The sequence below is a fragment of the Pinus tabuliformis genome, chromosome 7 (assembly GCF_031772625.1).
Source record: "Pinus tabuliformis cultivar Carrire ecotype Pingquan chromosome 7, CPIR1, whole genome shotgun sequence".
In the NCBI taxonomy this organism is placed as follows: domain Eukaryota; kingdom Viridiplantae; phylum Streptophyta; class Pinopsida; order Pinales; family Pinaceae; genus Pinus; species Pinus tabuliformis.
In genome coordinates this window covers 1,444,815,652-1,444,822,470 of record NC_142293.1, presented here as the reverse complement: position 1 = coordinate 1,444,822,470, position 6,819 = coordinate 1,444,815,652, and positions in this window count along the sequence as shown.

Below are 6,819 nucleotides of genomic sequence, written 5' to 3'. Positions count from 1 at the left end.
TGGAAGAACGCGTCACATAGATACTTGAGTTAGAAGAGGATCGATTCTTGGCAGGTTTTCATCAGGAAGTGTAGAAGGCTAGAGAAAAGGCATGGTATGATCACCACATTAAGCAGTGCACCTTTAAAAATGGCGATTTAATGTTGATGTATAATAGAAAGTTTACTAAGTTCCAAAGAAATTTTCAAATGCATTGGTTGGGACTATATATCGTTAAGGATATTATGGATGGAGGTGTAGTTCAGCTCGCGACGATGAATGGGGAGTTATTTCAAGGAAGAATCAATGGGAGCCAGTTGAAGTTGTATAGGGGTGATCCCGCCCCTCCACAATGACTACATGGATGTAGGACAGTCTTAATATTTTAGGTAGTTGCAAGGAAGTGTGGGACTATAAGTTACGTTGCCCAAAGAAAATTTTGGCGAAGAGAATGGGCTACATGATGGTTCAGAGGAATGCACAGATGGGAAATGTGATGAAGGAGCCATGCTAGCAAGGTCGGTCCCATGAAACTTGGCCAGAAAGTGATCGTTGGAAGCACTTTAGAGGATTGGATGGCTATTTTTTCGTTAAAGGGAGCAGGGGGAAAGAATTTAAGAAGCATATATTTGGAAATCTACCACTAAAAGAGCATTAATGAGGAAGATATTAAGGGAATTGATGGATTTGAATTCAAAAAGGGTTATAAATATAGCATCCTACTCCACATTCGAACACTTTGCTTCCAATGAGATTGCCTTGAGATTTTGCACCTTAGTTTGAGGATAAATGATTGTTGTATGCCTGGATGAGATTGGCAAGAGATAAAGAGGGAGTTTTCATAGAAATGGCTTGGGTTTGAGGCCGACTTGCTTGAGTGGTAGAATAAACTATTCCAGGAGAGCCTTGACAAGATGATTGCAACACCACCAGTCCCTACCATAGCGCCTAGGTCACCGAGGCCAAAACGTAATACCTCTGCGACAAGAGAGAAGAAGCAAAAGAAGCCACAACATGCGCCATTTTGGCAATCACTATGAAAAAACCCCACTGAGATTAGACAGAAGGGTCATATGGATAAGAATAAGTAGCCGATGGAGCCGCGTGATCTGGATGAAGAAGAATTGACTATGGGGATCGAAAACATTAGCGCAGAAAATGAGTAGCCAATTACTCAGCTACCGCCATATATACCCCCTAAGAAATCAAATTCCAAAGTGACTAAGGACCCTGACTCGTTGAAATACAAGGTATTCACGCCATTGCTATTGGAGGAAGTACCTGCTGAGGGCGACTTGTTGACCCGGGTACCATTTCTGAAGATGGAGGACTAGGAACATGGTGACCATTTGAAGTTTCCATAGTTAGAACCCAGCAAATTCTTGAAATCAGTCTACTATGAGAAGGTGAGAATCACATGGCTTGAACCAATGAAGTGGGCCGCCGACATTGAGCACACATGATTGCTCAACATGTTGTATGTCCCACACAACATCATTAACACCATCTGTGTGCACCAATTTTTGGCACTAGTTCATGATGGGTGTCTCTAGTTGGGAGGGCCCATTCCAATTGACGATATGTTGGTCCACAGAATCACCACGCTACCTTATCAAGGTGTGAACCCCGAAAATGCTTTTGTGGGGAAGTTGCAAAGAAAAATCTTGCGAATCAAATGAAGAGCGACTTCAGGTTGGTGAAGAAGTCACGAGGTTATGCCATTAGCTCTATCTTGAGGGGAGTTGTGTAGTTTTCTGCACAAATTTTGGTAGGCAAAATAATGTGGAAGTGTCGTGTCGATGAATTGTCGACACCAGTGGTATCCTTAGCTGCGGAGTGTAGCCAGAGGGTCTAATTTAATTGGGAAAAGTACCTCTACCAGGAATTCTTGGATGATTTCTGTGAAGCCCAGGAGGATGGAAACGCATTCCACTATGGCTGATTACTATTATTGATCACGTTGGTGGTGTGGAGGATGCCTGAGGATAGTTGGTTCCCAACACTTGATCTAGACTTGTGCGAGGCTACGAAATTCATCTCGTTATGGGCAACGAAGGATCCTGACTGTATCATTTAAACCAAGATGTTATGGGTATTATTTGAGTTAGAGTTGTGTATGGTGATCACCCAACGGCCACGGTTGTCACCAAGTCTACATGCACAATACAAAAATATAACAAACTTCATAGCAGATTTTCACAATCTTTCCATACGTGCGAAGAAGGATGTCACAGGAACATGGAAAAATTTGCCTTATTTAGTCACGGAGGATGATATTATGGGGGTCATCGGCCGATGATCGAGCAATTGGCTCACCCCATCTGACGAAGCTGCAGGAATAAGTAAGGTCGCAGAAGTAGAAATGAGGAAAACAACAGCTGCAACAGAGGTCAAGAAAGACAAAGAAAAAGAAGCACATAAGACTTTTGAGAAAGAGAAAGAAGAAGAAAAGGCTTCTATGAAAGAGAATGAAGTGTAGAAGGAAAAATTTGCGCAAGAAGCAACATCGTAGGTCACCATTGACCTTGAAGAAATTGAGACGTAGCGCACCGATGTTGAGGTTGAAACCGTAGATGTAGAGGAAGGGGCGCAAACCCCTACATCAGATCGAAGGAATTAGAGCCCCCCTTCAGGATCAGGAAGAGACATAAGCAAATTTTGACAGGACTTCACAAGGAGTAGAAGTCGAATAAGTCTGCGAGTACTACCCCATTGGTCCTCATGAAGGGGGACCTTGATGAGATAGGCGATGTTGTCCGTTCTGCCATTGAAAACATATGGGGACACATCGAAGACCAATACCACCAGGGATTTGACAAAGTGCAATACGTCCTAAAGGAATTGCAGGTCCAGATAAGAGTGATCCAAGCGAGTGTGGGACAAGCAAGCACGGGTCAAGTGAGTGTGAGTCAGGCGAGCGGGACCTAAAAGGAAGAACTAAATTCATACCTCTGTGCATTGATGCTACGAGAGGGTTCCTAAGCTCCAAATTCAGCACAAGCGACCTCAACAGAGAAAACACACAAATTATTTGTTGCAGTGAATTAACCCAAGGAGGAAATTGGAAATGTACGAATTGAATTGCAGTTGCAGATTTCAAAGCTTCAATTGAAGTTGTAGCCAGCCACACCTCCAGAGGTTAGAGAGCATCGTGAGTTTGCTATTAAGAAAAATATGAAAACTCTAACTATTGTAGTAAAGGACTACAACCAATTATTTGAGAAGACAATGGAAATGTGGACCTCGCAGCAGGAAGACCCACTTGCAGACAACCGAAGTTGACATCCATGAAAAGAAACTACAGTTTGATGAGATCAGGGCAACAATGCGGACCTTAACACTTGTGCAGAGGTTCACCTGACTCCAAGAAGGGAAATTCATATAGACCCAAATTGATGAGTTGCATTGGAAGACCTCTATCATTTCCTCAAGGACGCAACCATGGGCCGACGAAGTAAGCCAACTATCACAAACCATCCAAAGCAAGTTAAAATCTCTTCAGCAGACACAGAGAACCATGCTCCTTGCAGTCGAAGGTCCAACGATGGAGATGATCGCCAGGCCGTCTCTCAAGGAAAAACAAATCTTCAAGCATTGAAGATTGAATTCAACAGCTTGCAAGCAAAGGTTGAAGCAACACCAACAGAGTGACTCGAGATGAGTCACAACTTTGTGTTGGGGGCCTGTTGGGACGGGGTCCCCTGGGTCAACTTTTGTTAAAATTTTGTTAAGATATTGTAATGTCTCTGCATTTTAAGGAGCGAAGCATGAGTAGCATAGGTCAATATGAGTCAAAGGGGCTTTAGGAAGGTCAAAGCCCCTTAATTTGTTAAAGTCGAGTTGTTTGAGGCCCACCCATGGTTCACGAACCATGGTATTGTAATGAACAAGAATATAAAAGGAAGTCATAGAAGAGTCATAAGAAAAGGGGGGAGAAGAAAAGTGCATGAGTGGAGTTTGATTTTATCTATTTTGTACTTGGGTGAAGGGTAACGCTCCTAGAGCTATGTGCGTGGAGACCTTCATAAGTCTGCATGCCCTTACAGTTATGTGTGTATGGTTGGAGAGAGATGTATTTGAAGATCTGAAGCATAATAAACACTTATTTTGAAGAACTATTGTGCATCTGTGTATGATTTGAAAACGGGGCTCTTAGGCTTCTTGTCTAGCTTACAAGAACCTCTCCCACTTCCAAAGCTTGAATTCTCCCAAGTCTTTAGTGATTAACCAATGCAGAAATAAGAGATGCCTGAAAATATAAATCTGAATCCTCCTTTTGGCACAAGAGGTCTGGCCGCTTAAATTACAGGTATATGCAACAACGAAGCAAGCATGAGATGGTGGAAGGCTTGCCAAATATCAGTTTCTCCAAAGGAGTTTGTGAAGGGTGTGTCATCAGCATGTGTAAGCAATAAGGAGGATTCAGATTCAATAAATTCAGAAAATGTATACAGTCTGGCTCTATTGTTTACCTCACCGGTCGCAATTTTGGAGCTACTATGTAGGTCATATATGTTCATTGAATCTGAAGTGAATTCCACTCTCTTTCTGGTGTCGGAATGAGTGATCTGATAAACTAAACGTAGGTTTACTGAAAGTTTTGGAACATGAAGCACATCTTCAAAGCTTCTGTGTAAACGTTCCACTCTACTTTTTTTGGTGACCTCAATAGGTGAGTCATCTCCAATGAGGATGGGAGGTCCTTTGCATGCATATAAAGAGGAATAGACTTCCTCTGAAGTAGCCATATGATGTGATGCACTCGAATCTATAATCCATGCATCAGGGGAAGAATTAATTGCAACTAAAGCATGAAAATTGTTACCTTTCCCATGTGGCGGATCCTAAGTTTTCTTCTTGGCGCCCTGAGGGATGTGGTCCTAAGTTTTCTTCTTGGCACCCTGAGGGATGTGGTCCCCAAGGTTGTGCGTCTAAAGGATTTATGCCATTTGGTCAATTTGTTTCTTCATGCAAGAGGATTCTGGATGGAATCCTCTTTGACAGTAGGTGCATACAAAGCAAAAGGAGGATTCAGATTATATAAATTCAGAAAATGTATACAGTCTGGGTCTATTGTTTACCTCACCGGTTGCAATTTTGGAGCTGCTATGTAGGTCATATATGTTCATTGAATCTGAAGTGAATTCACTCTCTTTATGGTGTCAAAATGAGTGATCTGATAAACTGAAAGTAGGTTTACAGAAAGTTTTGGAACATGAAGCACATCTTCAAAGCTTCCATGTAAAAGTTCCACTCTACCTTTTCTCGTGATCTCAATAGGTGAGTCATCTCCCATGAGGATGGGAGGTCCTTTGCATGCATCCAAAGAGGAATAGACTTCCTTTGCAACAGCCATATGATGTGATGCACCAGAATCTATAATCCATGCATCAGGGAAGAATTAATTGCAACTAAAGCATGAAAATTGTTACCTTTCCCGTGTGGCAGATCCTTAGTTTTCTTCTTGGTGCCCTGAGGGATGTGGTCCCCAAGGTTGTGATTCTGAAGGATTTATGCCATTTGGTCAATTTGTTTCTTCATGCAAGAGGATTCTAGATGGAATCCTCTTTGACAGTAGGTGCATCTGTTTCCTTTCTTCCCTTTCTCATTTCTCAAGCTAGAGGAGTCATTGAAGGGCTTAGTGTACCCTTCCTTCTTTGGACGGGAATGTTCTTTTCCCTTGTCTTTATGCTGCTGATTTTTCTGATTTGAATCAGATCTATGGTTTTTATTGTGGTTGCCATCAAGCACAGCAAGTGCATGCACTTTTGGAGGTTTGATTTTCCCCATGCCAATGAGTTTATCTTGTTCAAAAGTAAGGGACTCCATGAACTCTTTGAGAGAAGGCATAGTGTAGGATTTACATGTTGCAAGCCTTGCTGAATGAAATGTAGACACAAAGATGGAGTATTTCGGTCTGAGCTTCGACATAATAGAGAGAATTTTATGACTCTCCTCTTTGGATTTGTCAATTCCACAACCCTTGAGTTGCAGCAATAGATCATTATATTTGGTGAAGAAGTCTTGAATTCTATCATAGTTCCGTGGTTCTAATGACAGCAGCTCCACTTCAAGTAGATGTCCTTTCATCTCATCCTTTTTCCGGTAGAGTTCTTCAACCCTTTTCCAAATCTCATTAGGAGTACTGCAGGCAGATAGATGAAACTGCAACTCTGGAGAGATGCACATGCATATGGATCAGTAGGCCTCATCCATAAGGTTGAGGTACTTGGATTTCTCTATGGCTGAAGTGGGTTCCACTTCTGCAACCATGGTAATCCTGTACAACCCTTTTTGACGAATGTATTGAGCTATTTGGTCCTTCCATTCATGATAGTTGTACATTGTTAGGATCGATGCTTTGGGAAACTCCATTTTTATGTCGATCTTCGATCTCCAAGCTGTAATACCTGCAAAATAAATTACTGGTGCGCCCTTTATCTAGCAACCTGTGGGCTCTGATACCATGTCAATGTGTTAGAAAACCTGCATAGATGAATCTAGCTAGTAAAGGTTGAACACACAGCTTTGCAGAGCAAAAATACTAAAAGAAAATCAAAAGAACAAAATAATGATTCATTAGAAAATAGGTTACAATGCTCATGATATAGCATTACTGGGTGAAGATCCCAAGGTAATGTACCATAGTGGTGATCAATGAGAAGGTTCAACACCTACAAAAAGTTCCGGAGAGAACTAGTTGCAGAGTGAAAGAAGGAGCAAATCAAGGAGTAAATCATGCAAAAGAACTAACCAGTTGCAGAGTTAAAGAAGGAGCAAATCATGCAAAAAAATCTTGCATGTAGTCCCATGCTCTAACTAAGAGTCCGCATGTAGGTG